The 25,236-nt window shown below is 38.2% G+C and overlaps 1 protein-coding gene across 7 annotated transcripts in view; it reads left to right on the top strand.

Moving 5' to 3' along the window:
* Positions 1–25,236, top strand: part of LOC106871615 (atlastin-2) — a 76,238-nt gene that overhangs the window by 25,006 nt on the left and 25,996 nt on the right. For 3 of the 7 annotated variants that reach the window (XM_089364540.1, XM_052973525.2, XM_052973516.2), the window contains exon 2: positions 23,038–23,106. The exons of the other annotated variants lie outside the window; for them this stretch is intronic. The gene's annotated coding sequence lies outside the window, so the exon portion shown is untranslated. The remainder of the gene's footprint in view (positions 1–23,037; positions 23,107–25,236) is intronic. 7 annotated transcript variants of the gene reach the window in all.

Raw genomic sequence — 25,236 nt, forward strand, 5'->3', positions numbered from 1 at the left:
TTCTATGTCAAATATCCATTCCCCAGAGTTTTCATTTTCAATCTATTCTTTATTGTAATTTGGTTTCCTAGGAGACCCACTGGAGATAATTTCAGTTATTCTTCAGAGAAAAGAAGGCATAAATGAAATTTGTGAATATTTATTTAAAACAGCTGTCTTCAACCCAAAACAGAATCTGTTCATGTATTTCAAGTATTGGCATCAAGTGGACAGATGGAACTTAAATAATCCATGCCATTGTCTTTGTTCATTTAAGTCGGTATGTTCTCATTGGAATGACTAGCAGCAATAGAGCTGTAGTTCTAAATGTATAATACAACTCGTCTCCTCTTTACCACTTAATGCCAGCATCAGAACAATATGTTGGTGATTCATATCAGGTTCAGGGAGATCACAGAGCGGCATCTATTACACGTTGGGTATTACTAAAAATAAGATGTTCTCTGAAAGACGATTCCTTTGATAGCTGATGTTTCTATATCTACTTTCTTATGAGCTAGTGAGGGAGCTTCTGTGTTGTTGCTTGACTTATTAAAAACAGTAGTGAAGCCTACCTCAAATCACACTCTGATACCGTAAATTTGAACACGGACTACATCAGACAAGGTATTATTAACCGTTTAGCATTCAGCTTACTCTCTCAAGTGTAATGTATATTCATTGACATTCTTTTGAATTAATCATGTATTATCATGTAGCTTCAAGATTTCAATGATGTGATTGTTTATTTTTAGAATGACATTGTTGGGTTGGTGTGAGAGACTGGATCCAGTTAGTTTGAATCTTCAACAAATACAATATTAGGCCCATATATGACTGGCTCAACGCATTAGCGTCCATGGTCCTTTTTTTTAGGACCAGAAAGATAATCTATCATATTTCTGCAACACCTGTATTTTTCTGAGATATCTTTAGTTAGTCATCAAGACTGGAGTGTCTTTCAAATATTACTCCAATAGTCTGATGTCATCATCATCATCGTTTAATGTCCGCTTTCCTTGCTGGTATGGGTTGGATGGTTTGACTTAGGACTGGTGAGCCAGAAGGCTGCACCAGGCTCCAATCTGATCTGACAAAGTTTCTACGGCTGGATGCCCTTTTCTAACGCTAACCACTCTGAGAGTGTAGTGGGTGCTTTTTATGTGATACTGGCACAAGGGCCAGTCAGGTGGTACTGGCAACGACCACGCTCAAAATTTGTTTTTTACATGCCACCTGCACGGAAGCCAGTCCAGCAGAACTTGCAACGACCTCGCTTGAATGTTGTTTTTCATGTGCCACCGGCACATGTGCCAGTAAGGTGACACTGGTAACAATCACGATCGAATGGTGCTTTTAACGTTCCACTGACATGAGTGCCAATCAGGCGGTACTGTTATTGGTCACGTCAGCGATTTCGATTTCACTTGCCTCAACAGGTCTTTGCAAGCAAAGTTTATTGTCCAATGAATGAAGGGTACTCATAAGTGGGCTGGTTATACACCACTGGCATAGGCCACGGGTTATGGTCTCACTTGGCTTGTCAGGTCTTGTAATACTGATGTCTCAGTTTTCAGTACAGTGTGAAAATCTTGAGGGAAAGGATACACTCAGTTTCATCTATTCAATCAAAAATTTTTTGGTAAGTGGTACTTATATCCAACCCATATTTGTATATAGTACAAATAATTGCTCGAACTGACCTATAAAGTCAAGAAAATCTTTTCAAGTAATTTTGGTATCAGATAAAGTTGTATAAAAAAAAGATTCTTGGTAATAAATTAAAGAAAAAAAATTTGGGCACTAATGGGTTAAATGCAAAAGGGTTAAATATAGATGTAGGAGTGGCTGTGTGGTAAGTAGCTTGCTTACGAATTGCATGGTTCCGGGTTCAGTCTCACTGCGTGACACTTTGGGCAAGTGTCTTCTACTATAGTGGATTTGGTAGACGGAAACTGAAAGAAGCCCGTTGTATATATATGTATATGTATGTATAAGTATGTGTGTGTGTATGCTTCTTGACAACCGATGCTGGTATGTTTATGTCTCCATTACTTAGTGATTCGGCAAAAGAGAGCGATAGAATAAGTACTAAGCTTACAAAGAATAAGTCCTGGGGTCGATTTGCTCGACTAAAAAGCAGTGCTCCACCATGGCCACAGTCAAATGACTGAAACAAGTAAAAGAGTATACTAAAAAACAGGACAGTCGTGGTTGGGATGATCATGTCTGCTGAAGCAGGGCTGATCAAGGGTTAAAACACCACCACCACCACCACCAACAACAACAACAACATAGACTGTCTTATGTGTTAAGAAGATGTCTTCATCAGTTGATGTCATTTTGACTTGCAGTGAAAGATTTCAACAAAAATACTTTAAATGCTGTTTGCAACAGTTTTGGACGGGTAACATATTTTCGAGTAACAGATACTTTTATCTTCTTTAGCTGATGGTGAGATATAACTTTTCTCATTATCCTTGGATATTTTTAGATGAAATAAACCTCATCTTCTGTAGCTTGTCTAGTGTAACTAGGTATTGAGTGTCTATATTGTAGACAATTCCAGCTGCTAGGCTCATGGTACTTTTCAAGATTGGTCATGAAACCAATTTGCTGTATTGTTTTGTATATTATAGATAAATTCAACTGCTGAGTTCATGTACTCTTGGGTGTTGGTTATGAAAATGATCTGCTGCCCGAAACCAAACCACGTGGTTGGGAAGCAAGCTTTTTAATCACAGCCATGCTTGTGCCTAGAATATATAGGTTACATATATCATACCTTGATACTGTGTGGACTGAGATCCCTGTTGACAGACCCCTGATATTTAAAAATAGTGTTAATACTCATGATATGCAAATTAGCAACTCTAGTTTCCTGTAGCTACTGTAATTGTTGAGCATATAAACAGATTGGCTGCTTGTGTCTCTGACGAGAATCCATTAAGAATTGAAAATTAATCAAGGCTGTACATAATTTTTCTCAGTCTATGGAGAAACAGCTAAATTAACCCTTATCTCATCATCATTTAACGTCTGTTGTCTGTGCTGGCATAGGTTAGATCGTTTGACTCGGCTGGCATGCTGGAAGGCTGCACCAGACTCCAGTTTGATTTGGCATGGTTTTCTACAGCTGGATGCCCTTCCTAACGTCAACCACTCCCAGAGTGTAACAGGTGCTTTTACGTGCCGTGTGACACTGGTATCTGTCACGACTGCGAATTTGCTTGGCTTGATGGGTTTTCTTCTTCAAGCATGACATAATTCCAAGGGTCTTGGTCATTGCTTCTGTGAGGCCCAACACTCGAAAGGAACTCAGCCACTTTGCCTCTGAGAGACCTTATGCATATATATATATATATATATATATATATATATATATATATCATCATCATCATCATCATCATTTAACGTCTGTGTTCCATGCTAGCATGGGTGGGACGGTACCACAAGAGTCGGTCAGGCCGAAGCCTGCACCATACATATAGTTCAAATTAAAAAAAACCAAAAGATGAAGATGGGTGTAGGAACACCAAGCAGATGTATTAGTGTAATGCTTGGGAAAATTGGAAGTCTTTTACGTTTCGGGCCTATGCTCGTCGATATACCTACACTCAATCTTCAATAGTGTCATCACACATACCACTATATGAGCAGCCACACAGTTGAACTCAGTATACACACCACACCCCCTCTTGCACACTTCCACACCTACACAAGCACATAATACCTGAACACAGACACTATATACACACACGTGCAACATGCATAAATGCACGCAACACACATAAAGATGACTTTTGCCTACAAACATACACTATACACATGCACACTATTTGGTCACACACACACACACATACACACACCACTTGAAAAAGCACACATCAACTGCTCTACACAACACACACAAATGTCAGACTCACTTGCCACCATTCACACATATATGCACACGCTTACACACTTTAGTTCGTTGGGATCACCATTATTATCTCCCTTTCATTCAACCTCTTTTCTAGTCATCTCACCATGTTGGACTGCTGAGCCCTACACAATTTTTCTCTCTTCGTTTTTTTCACTCTCTCTCCATTTTTTTTCCTTATTCCTTTCTGTCAAAGAGCGTAGGCTCAAAACATAAAGACTTTTCCATTTTTCCCGAGCATTAAACTAATACACCTGCTTGTTATTCCTACACTTGTTTTTGTCTTTTGTTTTTTTTTTCTTTGTAAATTTGAACTATATATTATATGCTCATGTGGTTACCCTAGTTTAACCCTGCTTGAATGAACTTCCTACCCTCTTGAACTTGCATCTTAACTACTTTCTGAACTTTTGGTACCTCTCCTCATTCACATACCAGCACTCCACTCGGATTACCACTGGATCTTTGTACTCTTTTGGACTCTATCTTCACGGATTTCACTGACTATTTTCATTGATATATATATATATATATATATATATATATATATATATATATATATATATACTTACTTGGGAAAGGATGCGTGGTGTTGTACAAAGGTTTCCAATGGCTTCTTAATATGCTTACAAAAGCATTGAAATATCAGAAATTCAGGAGAAGCAAGGCTATATAGTTAAGTAGTCCACTGTACATTCACATGGCTTCAGGTTCGGTCTTAGTGCAGAGTATCTTGAACAAGCATCTCCTTCTACAGACCTGAATAAACTGAACAGAGCCTTGAGAGTGGAATTTGGAAGATGGAAACTGGTCGAAGCCCTGTATGTATATATAATAATAATAATAATAATAATAATAATAATAATAATAATAATAATAATATACAAATATATGAATATATCCATACATATATGTACATTCCTACATCTATATGTATACATACATGCATATATGGGTACAGGACATCACAAAAAAACGTTAAACACAATGAGAAACGAAAACAGAAAACAAACTTTTTTCGAACAACTAAAAGAAACAGAGGAATGAGACATACAACATAAAGAGTATAACCCTTCATCAGTTGTCCCTGTTCCATCTACTCCACACATATATATATAGGGGGAGAATTCACAAAGAAAAACAAAAGACGAAGACAGGTGGTATAGACAACAAACAGATGTTTTAGTATAACACTCAGTTATCCATATATATATGACAAAAGGGATATCTATGATTTGTTTTCTGTTTTAAGAAAATCAAGATGTAATGCATGCAGCAGTAATTGACCGGAAGAGAATAAATAGCAAAAGTTGATTGGCAGTTGAAAGCCATAAAGTATTAACTTGATATAGATGAAAATAAGACATAAAACTAATTGATGACCTTGTTGAAGTAAAACCAGGATTGAGTAGAAGTATCTGGAGTTTATTTTCTTGAAGCTAATAGCATGGTTAATTGCATTTAAACATGGCTGAGGCTTTTTGACTTGGTAGAATTACCTATTTTTGTGGTTTAATGGCAGACTGGCCAACATAGTGTCATTGTATTAGATTAGGTGTGAGGAATTAACTAGCATGCTCTTAGACTATTTAATACACAGTTGCCAGAGATAATACTCTTATTTGTTCTTTTCGATTAAAAATTGGAGAAGAAATTACACAGACCAAACAGATGTTTCTTCGGCTCAAACGTGAAAATAAATGACACACACACCTGCTGGATTGTGCTTGTGTTAACAAATAAAATATCCGACTGAGACTTCTACAGAAGTAAACTAATGTATTGATCTAATACCGAGGCCAAATATATTCCATTCATTGATCATGAAAAATAAATGATGTGAGGGCATTTATTATGTGTGCTGTGAGGATTATATGAAGCTGTAAATGTAACACAATTGTGTGCTATTTCCTGTGAATGGAGAACCTGTTGTTGCTATTATTAGATTAATGCCAGTTTTCCATACCAGATACAGAAATATTTTCCTTCCGACTGTTATGGGTTTGGGTGCTGGCATGGCTGTGTGGTCAAGAAGTTTGCTTTCTTACTATGCGGTTTTGGGTTCAGTCTCATTGCACGATATCTTAGGTAAGCATCTTCTACTATAGCCCTGATCCAGCCAAAGATTTGTGAGTGCATTTGGTTGAGGAAACTGAAAAAAAAAACTCATCATATATATATATATATATATATATGCTGAGGAAGCTGAGGCTATTTTGCCACTGCAGAAACCTGTTCACTTGAGTCCAAATACTTGAATGTATGTTAGATGATTGTCTTAGCCTTTTTGCCTTCGGCTGGTTGATTTCTGTAGTTATTATCTGTGTATTTTGGCATTTTAAATAAGAGTTTTGACTGTTATTTCCAGCAAGTAGTCATACTTAGTATGTCCTTTGGTTAATTTTATATATATATATATATATATATATATATATATATATATATAGGGTGTCCACAAGGTCTGGGTACATGGAGTAAATAAAATCAACAATTGAATATAAAAAATTATAATTTCTTAAAGTATCTGTTAATCCCTATGTACCCAGACTTTGTGGACACCCTGTATATATATAAATTTTTCCCCAAAATAATTAGCCTATAGGATTTTAATGTACTCACCCTTCATGTATTTGGATTCATCTTAAAATACTTATATATATATATATATAGCGTCATAATTTATCTTAACCTGTAACTTTAATTCTAATTATATCATCCGCACGAACAGTATGGTTCGACACAGCATTTGTTTTTTTTTAAATTCTCAAATCTTCCATGTCTTTTAAAATTTTCAAATTTTGACAACCCTTTAACTCTTTTAACTCTGAGAGAAGTATAGATGACTGCTATAGTTGGAATAAACTCGCCCATACCAACCCATATCTTCCCCAAACAGCTGTCTGACTTTGCACTTATTCAGGATTCCTCTTAAAATCATTTCATATTAACTTTCTCATCTACCCTCCTCATTGATTCTAATACGAACATTCAACCTCGCAAGTACATTTATATATTTATATATTTGTAAATTTTTTTTTATATATTTATGAATTTTTATATACTTATAAATTCATGAATGCACCTATGTATATTGAGGAGAATTCCGACAATTTGAAATGGATTGAGTGAATATGAACACTGACCTTTGAAATTTGTTCTCTCTTAATTTTATAATCCTGAAGCTCTGCCAGAGTGCTAATTAGTTGTGCTGTATAAATTGGATAATTATACCATTTACTTCTTCATTTTATATATATATATATGTGTGTGTGTGTGTGTGTGTGTGTGTGTATAATCATCATTTAATGTCCACTTTTCCATGCTTGCATAGGTTGAATGGAATTTATTGAGACAAATTTTTATGGCTGGATGCCCTTCCATTGCCAACCCTCACTTGTTTCCAAGTTAGTTAGTATTTCCTTGTGGCCAGACATGTTTTCAATGGAAGACTGAAAATGAACAACATCGAACACAGGAGAGTGATGTTTGTTAACGACCCTCACATGATGTCAAGACAAGAATACATACACGCTCATACACATATGACGGGCTCCTTTCAGTTTCCATCTATCAAATCCTTTTACAAAGCTTTAGTAGAAGACACTTATCCATGGTGCTATGCAAAGGGATTGAACTCGAGACTGCATCAAGCTTTCTTAACCACGCAGTCAGGCTTGCACATATATATGTGTGTGTGTGTATTGTGTGGGGTCGTATCTCTTTGTCTTAACATGATGTGGTAGTTGTCAGCAAATGCCACTGTCTTACTTCAGTGTCATTTGTTTGCAATCTTCTACAAAAACATGGCCAGCCATTGTGTTGCTTGTGTTTGAAGGATTGGAAGGGGGAAAATATTCTTTTCTATTCAAGGCACAAGGTCCAGAATTTTTGGGGAAGGGGCCAGTCGATTAGATTGACCCCAGTATACAATTGGTACTTAATTTATCGACCCTGAAAGGATGAAAGGCAAAGTTGACCTCGGTGGAATTTGAACTCAGAACATAAAGACAGATGAAATACCACTAAGCATTTCGTCTGGCATGCTAATGTTTCATATTTCTTATTTCTTTATTGCCCACAAGGGGCTAAACATAGAGGGGACAAACAAGGACAGACAAAGGGATTAAGTCGATTACATTGACACCAGTACACAACTAGTACTTAATTTATCGACCCTGAGAGGATGAAAGGCAAAGTCGACCTTGGCGGAATTTGAACTCAGAAGAACGTAACGGCAGACAAAATACCGCTAAGCATTTCGCCCGACGTGCTAACGTTTCTGCCAGCTCGCTGCCTTATTGGAGGAAAATATTTACTTACTTTGGAACAGATGGGGGTTGGTGACAAGAAGGAAGTCTGCCTCGTTGAATTTTATCTGAACAAAATGCAAGCATGGAAAAGTTGAAGCTCAAGTGATGATGATGCAGTGTGATTTACTAAAAATGACCTCAGCCTTTTGAGACTTAAGAGGGTTTCTTTTTTTGTTAAAGTTTGCTGTGTTTTGGTGTAATATTTGATGACCTACTTTTCTAGAGATGTTACTTTCCTTACAGTTTGAAGAGTCATGAAAAGTCATTTCAAGAGTCATGAAAAGCACCAATTAAATTTAGTGACCAAGGGTGGCAGACACATGACAATATTAAAGAATGTGTTTTACAAGTTTTAACATTCCACTTCCATTGAATTCCCTTTGAAGTGTTAAAGCTATGGTGTTTGCTATGACTTCATCATCATCATCACCCATTTTCCATGCTGGCTTGGGTTGGACATAATGACAGGAGCTGGCAAGCCAGAGGGTTGCACCAGTCTCCAGTCGTCTGTTTTAGCTTGATTTCTATGGCTGGGTGCCCTTCCTAATATTCGCCAAGCAAAGGCGGCTAACTGGCAGAAATGATAGCATGGTGGGCGAAATGCTTAGTGGTATTTCCTTGTCTTTGCATTCTGAGTTCAAATTCTGCCGAGGTCTACTTTGCCTTGCATCCTTTCGGGGTCGATAAATTAAGTACCAGTTGCGTACTGGAGTCGATCTAATTGACTGGCCCCCTCCCCAAAACATTTCAGGCCTTGTGCCTGGAGTAGAAAAGAATATTTGCCAAACAGGCAACAGCTGGTAGAATAATTAGAATGCTGGGCAAAATGCTGCAAAGCATTTTGTCCAGCTTTACATTCTGAGTTCAAATTCTGCTGAAGTCAACTTCACCTTTCATTCTTCAGGGGTCACTAAAACAAGTACCAGTTGAACACTGGGGACAATGTAATTGGTTTATGCCCTCCCCACAAAACTGCTGGCCTTGTGTTAAAATTTGAAACCGATATTTGCCAAATGGATGCTCTTTTTGGATGTAGTTATTGAATTTTAATTCTTAAAAAGACCCCCAACCATGTCGTGGTTTAGACTAGTTTCATGCTGATTGAGTAGACCTCTAACCAAAGGTGTTCCAACTCTCTTCTTCCTCATCATCATCATTCAACTCTTTAGCATTTAAGCCATCCATCTCCGGCCAAAGTATTCTGCCTGTTTTATGCTCAAACTGGTCAGATCTCACCTCTCATACCAATCCTACAATACCATTATAGAAATTAAGTTACATCATCAAAATGTCAAGACCATGAGATAACGCATAATTAATTCAAACCAATGTGAATAAATAAACATTACCTTTGACAGAATAATGTGAATGCTAAAGGGTTAATATGCATCTTCTATGCTGGCATGGGTTAGACAGTCGGATAGGATTTACTGAGCCAGCACAAGTGAGGTCATTGTGTGACTTGCAAGACAAAGGAAAAACTTAAGAGGGATGTGGCTTTGTACTTGGTGTTGAGAGGCTAAAGTATGATTGAGGGGACAGGCTATAGAGGAGATTCATAGCTACCCTCCACTATATTATATAAGGGTGGGTAGGAGTAGCTAGAAAGAAGAGAATGATGGTGGTGATGAAGTGTCAGAAAGTAGTCTCAAGATAGAAGAGGGTGAACATAGAAGAGAATATGGACAAAGAATTAGGAAGAGTGGCTGGCTATGCTCATTAGAGTAGGAGAAGAGAATGAAAGATGTTTAGAGATGGGGGCAGAGGTGAAGAATTTTAGGGCTATTTAAAACTGCAGTATGTAATGTCTCCTTTCTTTAAGATGACAGTGAGTAATTCGAGGGCTATTTAACTGTTATTTATAGCAGGTTGAGATACTACATAGGGGTCCCTTCATGTAATTATTTTTCTCATCTGACAGTATTTGCAACAAATTTTTCTTTTTCTTTCTCTCTCCTATAGTAATTAAATTGATATTTTAATTAAAGCATCAGTTTACAGTGATGTGGAATAAAATTTAAACATTTCATATTGAGTTGCTATGGACGTTAATGTCCTGCATTTTAAACAGGCAGATGGACTAAGACAGCAATTAACTGTAAACTTAGCCAGACAAAACTGTTGTCAGAAAAATAAAGAGAAAAAAAATCTTTAAAATGTTTACCACCAGATTTATTCAGATTGTTTAATGTTGTTTTACAAACTACAAATTCTCCTTCTCTAGAAATAATTTGAAATTATGGAAGTAATTTCTAAAAGAGGTGTTTTTTTTTCTACAAGCTTGTCCAGATATTGGAAAGACAGATGTTTAACTAAATGGTAATAGTGATGTTGGTGGTGATTCCGTTAGGAAGGGCATTCAACCATAGAAACCATTCCAAATCAGACTGGTGAGCCCCTTAGCTTACCAGCTCTGGTCAAACTGTCCAACCCCTGCCAGCATGGATAACGGATGTTAAATGATGACGAGGATGATAATGTGTATTTCCATGTGTGGATGCTAGAAAAAGGCAGTAAAGTGAGAAAGATATTTATGTCACTAAAGAAAGCTAACTCTCTAAAATAGGTGAACTGAACTGTTCCATAGGAAGAACTTATTTTATTGATCTTTTAGCACTATGGTCAAATAATTGGTTACAACTTGACAGCATTGCTCCTGTATAGCCACTGGCTAGTGCCTGACACCAGTAAATGTGTATACAGCTAGAAGCTTCCACACATGTGCGAGCGTGCACGTGTGTGTAGGTTTTACTGACTCTTTGCTTTGGCACTGCAAGGTAGTTGTAAATGAGTGTTAATGTTATACAAGCAGCATCCTTCATTATCAATCTTTCATGAAAATATGTCTGACCCTGGAGAGAGATTATTTTACTTGGAAGCAGGTGAGGGTTGGTAACAGGAAGGGCATCTGGCCGTAGAGAATCTACCTCAACGAATTCCACCTGACCTATGCAGACATGGAAAGATGGATGTTAAAATGATTCATCATCATCATCATTGTCATCATTTAAGGTCTGCATTCCAGGCTGGCATGGGGATAATTATGTTAGTGAATATACCAGGTGAATGTAGTCTTTGTTGGAGAGGACAATCTGCCGTTTGTTTTAAAGGCCCTTATATTGGTGCTAATTTGGTGGTATGGTAGGTAATATATTGGTATTAATTCAAGGTTGTGAACTGGCAGAATCGTTAACACATTGGGCAAAAATGCTTACTGGCATTTTGTCTGTCTTTATGTTCTGAGTTCAAATTGCACCAAGGTTGACCTGACCTTTCATCCTTTCAGGGTCAATAAACTAAGTACCAGTTGAACTCTTGGGTCAACGTAATCGAGTTACCTCCTCCCCCGCAATTGCTGGCTTTGTGCCAGAATTTTAAATCAATATATTGGTGTTAATTTGCTGGTATGGTATTTGCCCAGAACTGATGATATTAACCAGAGATGAACCAAGAAAGAAATAAGGCAAGCTGAAGTTGATGTAAAGTGACAAAAGGTTTAATGTATACTCAGGTATATGCAACTCTATTATCAATATATTATTACTACAGCTACTTGTTATTACTACTACATCTAGTTCTAAAGGAAGTATTGATTCTGTTTTTCTAACAGACCAGCCATGATTCAGAAGAATTTCTCCCATCTTAATAATCTTTTACTTTGAATGAAGTTATGTTTTGTAATGGAGAATAAATCTAAATTGATTTTTTTCCTTTGTATTTGGTTTTCAAGATTCTTCATGTGTTGACATAGAATTTGTTGTACCTTGAGAGGTCATTGCATCAGTAAAACACACACACACACACACACACACACACACACACACACACACACACACACACTTGTTTCACTTTTTCTATTTAGTTGATTAATAATAATAATCCTTTCTACTGGAAGCACAAGGCCTCAAATTTGGGGGTATGGATTAAGTCGACCTCATCGATCCCAGTGCACAACTGGTATTTAGCTAATCGACCCTGAAAGGATGAAAGGCATAGTTGACCTCAGCGGAATTTGAACTCAAAACATAAGCATTTTTCCCAGTATGCTAGTTATCTTGCCAGTTCATTGTCTTACTAATAGTAATAATAACAATAATAATAATACTGGTTTTAAATTTTGCCACAAGGGCAGCAATTTTGGGGGAGGGGATGAGCAAATTACATTGAACCCCAGTGTTCAACTGGTACTTATTTTATTGATCCCAAAAGGATGACAGGTTAAGTTGACATCAGCAGAATTTGAACTCAGAACCTGGCGTCATATGAATGAGAAAGGAAGGGGGTGATAGATGAATAACGAAGGAGGGAGTGAAAAAGCTGATAAATGGCGTTTGAAGTGTGTGTGTGAGTGTGGTGTGTGTGTGTGTGTGTGTGTGTGTGTGTGTGTGTGTGTGTGTGTGTGTGTGTGTGTGTGTACAATGGAAATGAGAAAATGAGATGGTAATGTTCAACGCTGAAAATATGTGGATGTATGTGTATGTGTGTGCATGTACAAGAAAACTATGAAACTACATATGTAAGGTAAAAAAAAAATCAGAAAAATAATCCAGAATCCTTGTCTGGTACCTCAATCCCAAATTCTAATGAGATTGTGCCAGTCATGAGGCCAAACATCCCTGACAGTTTCATCCGAATCCATCCAGCGGTTCTTGAGATATCTTGTCCACGGACAAACAAATAAACGTGACTGAAAACAATACCTCTGCCTTCGGTAAGGCGGCGGTAACAATGATTCTATTATGGGCACAAGACCAGTAATTTAAGGGGAGGGGTAAAGTCAAATACTTCAATCTCAGTGACTGACTGGTATTTTATTTTATCAACCTCAAAAGGGTGAAAGGCAACAGCTGCGGTAAGTTACTAGGATTTGAACCTACATATCTCTGTTTAATGCGTCACTTTAAATAACTTCAACTGAAGAATATTGATACATATGTGACTGTTTTTACCTGTTGTCAGAAGCAGCTGTGCTGGTGCCATGTAAAAAGCACTCAGTGCACTCTGTAAAGTGGTTGGCATTAGGAAGGGCATCCAGCTGTAGAAACTGTGCTAAAGCAGACAACCAGATCCTAGTGCAACTCTCTGATCTTGTCAACTACTGGCCTTGCCAGTTCCTGCCAAACTGTCCAACCCATGCCAGCTTGGAAAACAGACATTAAATGACGAAGAATGTGAAACAAAATACAATGAAAGTATGGTTTTTTTTTATATATGGCTCTGAGTTTGCAATCCTGTCAATAATAATAATGGTATTTTTATATAAGCATAAAGCTTATGGTGGTCACCATGCAATGACTAAGGAAAATAGGAGGCATAGACTTCTTTTTTCTGTTGAGGGCTTCTATTCCCCCTTTTTAGACTATTTTCCTTAGTCATTGCACGGTGAATGCCATAAGCTTTAAGTGTATATAAAAATACAATAAAAGCAGCAGAGTACAAGGAGGTTAAGTTTTCTGTCAGAGGACAGTGGATATAAAAATCTATTTTTTTTAAAGATCATCAATACTAATACTTTATCTTCAAGGAAGGAAAATCTTAAAGGTGAAAAAAACAAAAAAAAACTTTAAAAATTTACTTCCCCTTATTATCAATGGGGGGTGGGGAATTAGTCATGATATGGTTGAATGTTATCATTTACATATATTTACCAGGCCAAACACTCACTCATTATATTTGGAATAATTTTTACAGGTTTTCTTTTCTATAATATTTGGCCAATTGTGCTGCAGAGTTAAGTGTATTACAAAAACTCTCATCTGTGTCTTGCTGAATTAAAAGGTGGGAGGACCAAGAGGATGTCTGTCTGCCCAAGGCTATATATCATCATCATCATCATACATCCATTGTTCATGGTTACATGGGTTGGATGGTTTGAGAGGACCTGGCAAAGTCAGGATCTACCTCAGGTTCCAGAGTCTGTTTTGTCATGGTTTCTATGGCTGGATGCCTTTTGTAATACCAACATTTTAAGCATGTACTGGGTGTTTTTTATTTGGCACCAGTGGTTTTTATGTGACACCACTATTTTTTTTATTTGGCACTAGTGTTTTTTCATGTGGCACCAGTGTTTTTTTATTTGGCACCAGTGCTTTTTACGTGGTGCCAGTGTTTTTTACGTGGCACCAGTGCTTTTTACGTGGTGCCAGCGCTTTTTATGTAGCGCCAGTGGTTTTAATGTGGTGCCAGTGCTTTTTAAGTGGCACCAGTGCTTTTTATGTGGCGCCAGTGCTTTTTACGTGGTGCCAGTGCTTTTTACGTGGTGCCAGTGCTTTTTACGTGGTGCCAATGCTTTTTACGTGGTGCCAGTGCTTTTTATGTGGCACCAGTGGTTTTTATGTGGCGCCAGTGCTTTTTACGTGGTGCCAGTGCTTTTTACGTGGTGCCAGTGATTTTTATGTGGTGCCAGTGGTTTTTATGTGGTGCCAGTGGTTTTTACGTGGTGCCAGTGCTTTTTACGTGGTGCCAGTGCTTTTTACGTGGCGCCAGTGGTTTTTACGTGGTGCCAGTGGTTTTTATGTGGTGCCAGTGCTTTTTACGTGGTGCCAGTGCTTTTTACGTGGCGCCATTACTTTTTACGTGGCGCCAGTACTTTTTACGTGGTGCCAGTGCTTTTTATGTGGCGCCAGTGGTTTTTACGTGGTGCCAGTGGTTTTTATGTGGCGCCAGTGGATTTTACGTGGTGCCAGTGGTTTTTACATGGTGCCAGTTGTTTTTATGTAACACCAGCACCAGTGCTTTTTATGTGTCAAGGTCATCTAGGCTCCTAAAACAACTAGTGAAAATATGATATATGCTACCAGGTCATGCTCACCTGCAAGCAATAGCAAATATTAATAATAATAATTGCTTAACCATTGTCTTCATTTAACGCCTGTCTTCCATACAATCATGAGTCAACTAGTTCGAGACGATCTGACAAGCTTGACGACTGTGTTGGGCTCCAGTGTCTGCTTTGACATGGCTTCTACATCTGGACACTATTCCTCATGCCAACCACTTTAGTGAGTCATTTTAAAGTTTATCTCTACAGTTTCTCTATAGAACTCAGAGCCAGCACTAAGTTGTGCCATTTCATATACAAATATGTTTATGTGAACAATGTAATTGAGAATAAAAAAAAAGCAGGTAATGGGTGTGTATGCATATTTCAGGTGTTATTTCTTGTTCACGAGTGTCTAAGGTGTTTTTTGTGTAACACTGGCACTAGTGAGATCACTAAGTAACTTACAAAACTAGAAGAAGCCACCTTAAGTGATTGAGGGTGCGGTATTGAGAGATAGTGGTGCTTTTTGCCTGTTAAGAAAGCAAGGCTAAAGTTTGATAAAGAGACAGGAACAAAGTGTGTTGCTGGAGAGGAGATACATGGCTACCCTTACATTATATAAGGGTTGGTGAGAGTAGCTGGAAAGAGAATTAAAGATGATGGTGATATTAATGTAAGAAATGTTCACAGTAACTAAATATATAAAGCAATAAAATATAATTTTTACAATCCTGAGACAAAAAGTCTCATGATAAGCTGTCAACAGCAGTCATGTTGCCCTGTGTTGTTGCCAGGTCACAACGACATTGCACTTGTTACTTCAATATCTCCTGATTAGGGTTTAAATGGGTTACACCTACTTGATTTGCATTTGTAAAAACTAACACTTCTTTCCTTCAAGCTTAGATTAAACCCCCCCCCCCCCCGAATCTAAGGATTCTCGCTCATCTGAACCATCACCATCAACAGGCGTGAAAGGGATTTTCTTTGTTCTGTCAAAAAAATGATAAATCATCTCCCTTTGATCTACGACCTCAGTTATGTCAGGCAAAGTTCAAATGGACAGGAGCTGACCTATTTAGACACAATCTCTCCTGCAGTATGTCTGTCCTTCTAGCTGCCACGGCTCTTATAAATACCGTGGTCAGCAAAGGAACAGACAGAAAGATAGAGAGCGCGAGAAAGGTTCGGGATGCAGAGAGGTAAGAGAGAATCAGAAAGGCTCCGGACGAAGAGACAATACATGAGATAGTCCACTACTTTCTCAGATGAACGACATGCACACAGACACAGAACATATTCAGTTCTAATACATCACATCCACAAATGTGCCCTGTTTTTATTCCTCTCAACTCGTAGCAGTTGTAAACAAATACATGCAGTGAAGAATTGTGTATACCAACAAAAAATGCAAGTACAGTGAATAAATTATTTAAACTATAAATTGATGTCATTCAATTATTTACTTTGAAGGCATCTACATGCCTATCACATCTGTTTACCTCAACATCTTCTGATACACTTTTAACACATTTACTGATCATCATTTTAGTGAAAGCAGACATTGGTGAGCTCCTTTCAAGGTGATTGGTGGTTCTAGTCATCAGTTCCACCAAAGTAGAAAGTGTAGAATGAATTTAGGATGAGGAATCTGCTCTGACAAATCCACTTTTGTGTGTTTGTGTTTTTTTATGAGTTTGTGTTATTAATATAATGAATTATAAGTTCTCTGGTGTGTGTGTGTGTGTGTGTGTGTGTGTTAGATATCTGCTTTGTGGGTGAAAAAGTAGTGGGCTTGCTTTGTATCCCATAGGATTAAAGAGTTACCCCAATGTGCTTTGTGTGTGGGTGTTTGTGTATTATATATTCTTTTATTTGTTTCAGACATTTGACTGCAGCCATGCTGGAGCAATGCCTTTAGTCAAGCAAATCGACCCCCAGGACTTATTCTTTGTAAGCCTAGTACTTATTGTATCAGTCTCTCTTGCTGAACCGCTAAGTTACGGGGATGTAAACACACCAGCATTGGTTGTCAAGCGATGTTGGAGGGACAAACACAGACACACAAACATATATACATGACGGGCTTCTCTCAGTTTCCATTTACCAAATCCACTCACAAGGCTTTGGTCGGCCCGAGGCTATAGTAGAAGACACTTGCCCAAGGTGCCACGCAGTGGGACTTAACACAGAACCATGTGGTTGGTAAGCAAGCTACTTACCACACAGCCACTCCTGCGCCTATTGTAAATCATTTAGAAATACTTTTCAGTCTGATACAGAAAATGGTCTGTATTTGATTGGAGAGAGATATTTGTGTGTGATAAAGATTTTACAGATATTTTCCTATGTTGTAAATTGTTCATATTTCCTCTGCCCATCACCACCACCTTTCTGCTGCTAATGTCATTTAGTTAACAACTGCTTTCAGTCTAGTTTGACACTAACTGAATGTCAAACCAGGAACCTGTTGGAAAGAAAATAAACAGAAAAGAAAGAAAAAGCAAAAACAAAGAAATAACAAACCATTTTCAGTGTTCTAGTTTCTAAATTATCTATGCCGTTTTTTTGCTGATGTATTTATTTTTGGACTACATTCACCAGTGAATGCTTGCTTGCCTGATTCTGCTGAAACTTGTTGAAATTTTCCACTAGATGTGTTAACACTAAGTTAGGAGGGTTAACAACAATCTGCTACTACTGTTGCTGCTGCTACTGCTACAGCTGTTGATGATGATAATGATTATGATGAACAGTTGACTAAGTTACACTTTCAACAATTCAGCAATGATACTTCAGACTTTAGTGCTGCTGCTGCTGCTGCTGCTTCTTGTTGTTGTTATTATTATTATTATTATTATTATTATTATTTTTATTGATCTGCCAGATCAGACTGCAACCTGGGTGCAGCTTCCTGGCTTTCCAGACCCCAGTCAAACTGTCCAACCCATACCAGTATGGAAAACGGACGTTCAACGATGATGATGATGATGACTGAGTGAGAGAACAGTGCATGCCATCAAAGTGACACTGGGGTAAAATATACAAAGCTTGGTATACCCTCCATGACTACCCATCTTATAAGAGTATACTAGGCACATGCATCGCAACCATATGTGCACGACATGGTGCTCTCATATCAAGATAAATGGTGCATGACCTTGCACGTGGGGGTCCAGTTAGAATTTTCTTCATGCTGAGTAGCCCATCCCGTTCAAAAGTTCTCTGAATAAGGGTTGTCTAAGGATGTTGAACGAAACAGCCAATGTTTCCAAAGGTGAATTAACCAAACCCCAACGAATTCCTCTCAACACATAACTATGATGCTCCCCCACTACTTCTGCTCATGATCAGAGACGCACACATTGTCAGCCACTTAGAAAAATGCTCAACTGGTTAAGGTCAAACAACTGACTAGCAAATCTGTGGTATTGAGCAGAATATTTGCTGTAGCCCATCTTTTATACCAAGACATCATCATCATCATCATCATCATCAATAATAATAATAATAATAATAATAATTTCTGCTAAAGGTACAATGCCTGAAATTTGCGGGGAGGGGACTAGTCAATTACATTGATGATAGTGTTTCACTAGTGCTTAATTTATCGACCTCAAAAGGATGAAAGACAAAATTGACCTTGGTGGAATTTGAACTCAGAACGTAGCAATGGGCAAAATACCACTAAGCATTTTATCCAGCATGCTAACGATTTTGTCAGCCTGCTGCCATATTATTATCAATTATCATCATCATCGTCGTTTAACTTCCACTTTCCATGCTGGCATGGGTTGGATGGTTTGACCGATGAAATACCACTAAGCATCTCGTCCAGCATGCTAATGATTCTGCCAGCTCACTGCCTTATTATTATTATTATTATTATTATTATTATTATTATTATGAAACGTTATGCTTTGTTAGTTTTATGTGAGTTTCTGCTGCACCACCTGTTGCACATTTGTGTTCCTCAGGTGTGTGTGGCATTGTGTTGTTTTTGTGGGAATTCATGGGAAGTATAGAACTGCTGCAGCTGTTTGTTTTGTTATGGAGTTTAAGTCTCTTGTTATATTCATGTTTGTTCTGTTGTGTATGGTGTGTGTAATGTGAGCTCAGTTATTTTATTGGGCCCTAACCCTTTTGATATCAACCCGGCTGAAACCGACTCTAGCTCTGAGTACAAATTTCTTATTTCCATAAGTTTTGAACTAAAATCTTCCACCAAACCTTAGTCACAATTTATGTTCCTAACACTAGCTCAATGATAGCCAAGTTATTTTACTAAATTCTTTGTTATATTTAAAATTAATTGAAAGAAACACGAATCATCTCAAAAGAAATATGGTAACAAAAGGGTTAACAAATGATTAATTTAACCCTTTTGATACCAACCTGGCTAAAACCACCTCTGGCTCTGAGTACAAATGTCTTATTTCCATAAGTTTTGAATTAAAATCTTCCACCAAACCTTTGTCACAATTTAGGTTCCTAACACTAGCTTAATGATAACTAAGTTATTTTATTAAATTCTTTGTTATATTTAAAGAAATTGAAAGAAACACAGAGCATCTCAAAATAAATACAGTAATGAAAGGGTTAATCTTGTATAATATATGTTGTGTAAATTGTGTTATTAGGTGATTTTTGTATGAAGTGTGTGTTGTTTTGGATGAATGTTCTGTTAGTGCTATTCTATTGAATTGATTGTGCCTTGTGCAAGATAGGGGTTACTCCTTGCGGGGCTATTTTCTGGGTGGCATGTAGTTTTGTGAAGCCTGTTATGGTTTTTGATGTTTCTTTTCATATTCTTTTTAAAAAATCATGCTTAAAGCTCAGTGGTACCATTTTCACCTTCATGCCCCACATCTTGAAAATTTCAATTTCAAGGTCCTTATATTTTGATAGTTTCTCCATCTCCTTTTGTGCAATATTTTCATAAGAAAGGGTTGCAATGTCTGTCAGTGTCCACATGTTTGCCTTCTAGTCTTTTATCATTATATCTGGATGGTTTGCCTTGATCTCTTTATCAGTTTAGAAGGACATTTCCCAGATTATTGTGGCCAGGTCTTTGTCATGTACCGTGTTTGGTACTTGTTTGTACCACTTCTTATTTGCTTTTATATTGAAGTATTGACATATTGCCCTGTGAATGTAGCTGCCAACATGGATCATGTCAATGTATATATTCAGATTTGGCAAGGGCTGTGTAACCAGAGATGATGTCAACTGTCTCATTATGTTGGTAGCACATCCTGCATTTGGTGTTAGGATTCCGCTTTCATGATTTTAAGGGAATCCAGCTGTAGAAACATTGCCAGATCGGATTGGAGCCTGGTGCAGCCTACTGGCTCGCTAGCCCTCAGTCAAACCATCCAACCCATGCTAGCATGGAAAGCGGACGTTAAACGATGATGATGATGATGATTGTTTGTGGCCAGACATTGGTCTTGTGCAGAAAGTATTGGCACCTTCATTTCTGCTTTTAGGCTGGAGTCTTTAAGCCATTGTTGACCTTCACTTTAGCTTACTTCTTTATCAAGTCTTAACAGGGTATTGGCCATGGAGTAGTTTTTCTCTCCGTTTTTTTCTTGATTACATTTTGTAATTTTGTTTACGTGTTGTTTTTTGTCGCTATCCCCATTTCTTTAGCTTTATCAACTAAATTCATTGTTTCAATGCAGTCTGTTTTTGTTTCTGCAGCAAATTCGAAGCAACAGTATTTCACAAGTAAAACTTAAGTGGTAAGTAGCTTGCTTACCAACCACATGGTTTTGGGTTCAGTCCCACTGTGTGACATCTTGGGCAAGTGTCTTCTACTATAGCCTCGGGCTGACCAAATCCTTGTGAATAGATTTTGTAGACAGAAACTGAAAGAAGCCCATCATACATATATGTGTAGATGTGTGCATGTCTTTGTGTCTGTGTTTGTTCCCACAATCTAGCAGTTCAGCAAAAGAGACCAATAGAATAAGTACCAAGCTTTTAACCAGTAAGTCTTGGGTCGATTTGTTTGACTAAAACCCTTCAAAGCAGTGCTCCAGCATGGCCACAATCAAATGACTGAAGCAAGTAAAAGATGAAAGACATGTTTGGAGCCGAAAACACTTCAGAAGTTTGTATAACTAAATGTTGTACAAGTGGAGTTTCTATAACACTTGTCAGACAAGTGTTTCACAAGTGTATGAAACTTGAGGCCCTTGAGTATCTGCTGAAATGTCTTGGATTTATATATATATATCTATATATATATATATATATATATATATATATATATATATATATATATATATAAACAATATATATATATATATAAACAATATATGAGTATATGCATATATATGTACATGTATGTATATACCTTCATCCACATGTACACATAGATACATAACTGGGTACATGACGTGGCAAAAGAACAAGGACAAAATGATAAACAAGGTACAACAAACAAGCAAGCCACATAGAAACATCTCCTTCATCAGCTGCCACCATTAAAACACCGGCGTTTCGAAGAATTAAGGCAGTACGCATCGTTGAAATGGTTCTTCCCACGAACACAAATTAAATCATTTTCGTGGAGGATAGTCGTCGTTTAACGTCCGCTTTCCATGCTAGCATGGGTTGGACGATTTGACTGAGGACTGGTGAAACCAGATGGCTACACCAGGCTCCAATCTGATTTGGCAGAGTTTCTACAGCTGGATGCCCTTCCTAACGCCAACCACTCAGAGTGTGTAGTGGGTGCTTTTACGTGTCACCCGCACGAAGGCCAGTCAGGCGGTACTGGCAACGGCCACGCTCATCTCGCTCGAGAAACCTCATGTGTCACCTGCACAAGAACCAGCCCAGGGGCACCGGCAACGATCTCGCTCGAAAATCCTACAACAACCTCACACAAGAGCCAGTTCAGGGGCACCGGCAACGATCTTGCTCGAAGAAATTTCATGTGTCACCCGCACAAGAGCCAGTCCAGGGGCACTGGCAACGATCTCGCTCGAAAAACCTCATGTGTCACCCGCACAAGAGCCAGCCCAGGGGCACCAGCAACGATCCCGCTCGGAAGATTTCATGTGTCGCCCGCACATGAGCCAATCCAGGGGCACCGGCAACGATCCCGCTCGAAAGAGTTCATGTGTCGCCCACACGGACGGAAAACAAGACAGGAAAACGAAACGGTGAATAAACAAACAAGCAAAAAGGCTGTACAGCCAGACGCGAAGTGTGTATGTATTGAACGCTGTGAAGCACGTACAGGAGGGGCAAAGAAGTACGTGCGAGCTTGGTGATTCCAAGAACGAAAAGAAATAGCAGCCGGAAACACGTGACCAAGGCTGTGTGAAGAGAAAGAGTAGCAGAGGGGAAAGAAGGGGAGGAAGTAGAATAAAAGTGAGCAACGAGAGACACACACTGTGAATAAACTCATCTAAATTACTCAAAAATGAAAATAACATTGACATCTCATTTTAATAGATGTATTTACCAAAATTACATTAAAATATCTTGAAATACTAAAAATTAAATTTATTCAATTAAATCACCATTGGCTTCAACCATGGCCTCCAGACGACTTTGGAATCTCCTGCAACTCTTCTGGATGGTCTCCTTATTTAAGTTGGTGAATGCTGCCATAATCCTTGCCTTCAGTTCATCTTTGGTAGTGTTACAAGTGAGACCACTGCTCTGGCAGTGATCCCGCTCGGATGGTGCTGTTAGCGCTCCACTGGCACGGGTGACATATATAAATATATATATATATATGTATATTAAAACATTTTTTTTACTTTTGCCTTCCCTGGGTTGGAAAGGTCAACACATTGTGAGTCAGTTGTTATCTAGAGCGAGTGTTTTCCTTGATGGGTTGAAGGATCAAATCTTGCTTGGAGTTTGCTTTCTATAGCTGGATGCCTATCCTATTACTAAATACACTTTAGAATGCATTTCATGTCATTTATTGAAGCACCAGCACTAGTGGGCTTGCTCTGTATCTCATAGGATTAAAGAGTTACCCCAATGTGCTTTGTGTGTGGGTGTTTGTGTATTATATATTCTTTTATTTGTTTCAGTCATTTAACTGTGGCCATGCTGGAACATCACCTTTAGTTGAACAAATCAACCCCCAGGACTCATTCTTTGTAAGCCTAGTACTTTATTCTATTGGTTTCTTTTGCTGAACCGCTAAGTTACAGGGACATAAACACACCAAAATTGGTTGTCAAGCGATGGTGGCGGTGGGACAAACACAGACACACAAACATATATATGTATATATATGATGGGCTTCTTTCAGTTTCCGTCTACCAAATCCACTCACAAAGCTTTGGTCGGCCTGAAGCTATAGTAGAAGACACTTGCCCAAGGTGCCACGGAGTGGGACTGAACCCAGAACCATGTGGTTTGGAAGCAAGCTACTTACCACACAGCCATGCCTGTGCTTATATATATATAATCATTGCTTTAATATCTACTACTCCATGCATACGTAGGTCAGCTGGAATTTATTGAGACCAATTTTTTTCAGACAGGTGTCTCCCTTGTTGCCAACCCTCATCCATTTCCATGCAAAATAATATTTTCCCATGTTTTATAGAAAACTTGGAAATGAATTGCATTTCCTGTTTGGCAGTGTGACCCTTGCTTATGATCCTTACACGGTGTCAAGATAGGGACATACCCACACTTTTCATATAATAAACACACACACACACAGCCCCTCAAGGTTATCATCAAGGGTTTGATGTGATTACAAAAATAACTTGTAAGCTGGTATTTGGAAAGACAATTAAACTCTATTTGTGACCATGTTGCTGTTGAAATATACTGCTTGTATTTAAATTAATTCTGAAAATAACCCAAGAATTTGAAAGGATTTAGTAAAATAACTCTTGTCAGCTGGTGTTTTGGACAGAATTTAATAAAAGACTCTCTCTCTCTCTCACACACACACTGGAATGTTTTAATTTATTCCTTTTGTGACCATTTTAATTTAAATATGTACACTTTATAATAAAACATACAGGAAATAATACTGGGGTTGGCATATCTGGTTAAATATGTATGTGGCAAGTAGTGCCCCAGCATGGTCATACTGAAACCAGGAAAAGAAGATCATTAATCCTTAGCCACATCTGTTACACATCACTCTCTGTTTGCAGACATTACATTTCTTTCAGTCTCTCTCATAATCTTAACACTGACCCCTTCACAAATAACTATTCTTATTTTGCTGTTATTTTATAAAAATCCTAAACTAGTAGTAGTAGCAATGACCTAGATTAGAAATTATTTAATTAAGTTTTCTTAAAATTGATATGCATTTTATATGTTGCGTTGTATCAGATTTAACTGGCCAACATGCTTCGAACAAGTTTTCATGTGAAATAAGTTTCTACTATGGTTTAATCAGAGTTTACTTGGAGCTTCAAGTTTGTTCTGTGTGTTAGAGTTAGACAGTTTCACACACATGCGTGTGTGTGCGTGTGTGTGTGTGTGTGTGTGTGTGTGTGTGTGTGTGTGTATGATGGTTACTCTTTACTCTCTTTTACTCTCTTATTTGTTTCAGTCATTTGACTGGCCATGCTGGAGCACCGCTTTTAGTTGAGCAAATCGACCCCGGGATTTATTCTTTGTAAGCCTAGTACTTATTCTATCGGTCACTTTTGCTGAATTGCTAAGTGACAGGGACATAAACACACCAGCTTCAGTTGTCAAGCAATGCTAGGGGGGTCAAACACACATACACACACACACACACACACACACATATATACATATATACGATGGGCTTCTTTCAGTTTCCGTCTACCAAATCCACTCACAAGGCTTTGTTCGGCCCGAGGCTATAGTAGAAGACACTTGCTCAAGATGCCACGCAGTAGGACAAGACTTGGAACCATGTGGTTGGTAAGCAAGCTGCTTACCACACAGCCACTCCTGGGAATGATTTAATAAAATCACTTTGCCATTACTAAGCTGGTGTTTGGTAAATAAGAGACAGGCATGGGTTTGAGACTGAGAAGATCACTTCTCAACCAGGAGAGATGGAAACTGCTTGAAGCCTATCATATATGTATGCACACAGGCGAGAGGGGAGCTGAGTTTAATTCTTGAGAATCAACTGGTTGACTACAAATACTTGGATTTGTTTGTTAATTTCTCTTTGTTCTCAACTCTTGGCTGTCTTTCCTGCTTCTCTCCAGTTAGATCCCTGCTTTTTTCACTCTCTCTTCCATTTCTTTTGTAGGTACCATCCTTAGTTGTGCATT

The sequence above is a fragment of the Octopus bimaculoides genome, chromosome 1 (assembly GCF_046866305.1).
Source record: "Octopus bimaculoides isolate indiv1 chromosome 1, ASM4686630v1, whole genome shotgun sequence".
NCBI lineage: Eukaryota > Metazoa > Mollusca > Cephalopoda > Octopoda > Octopodidae > Octopus > Octopus bimaculoides.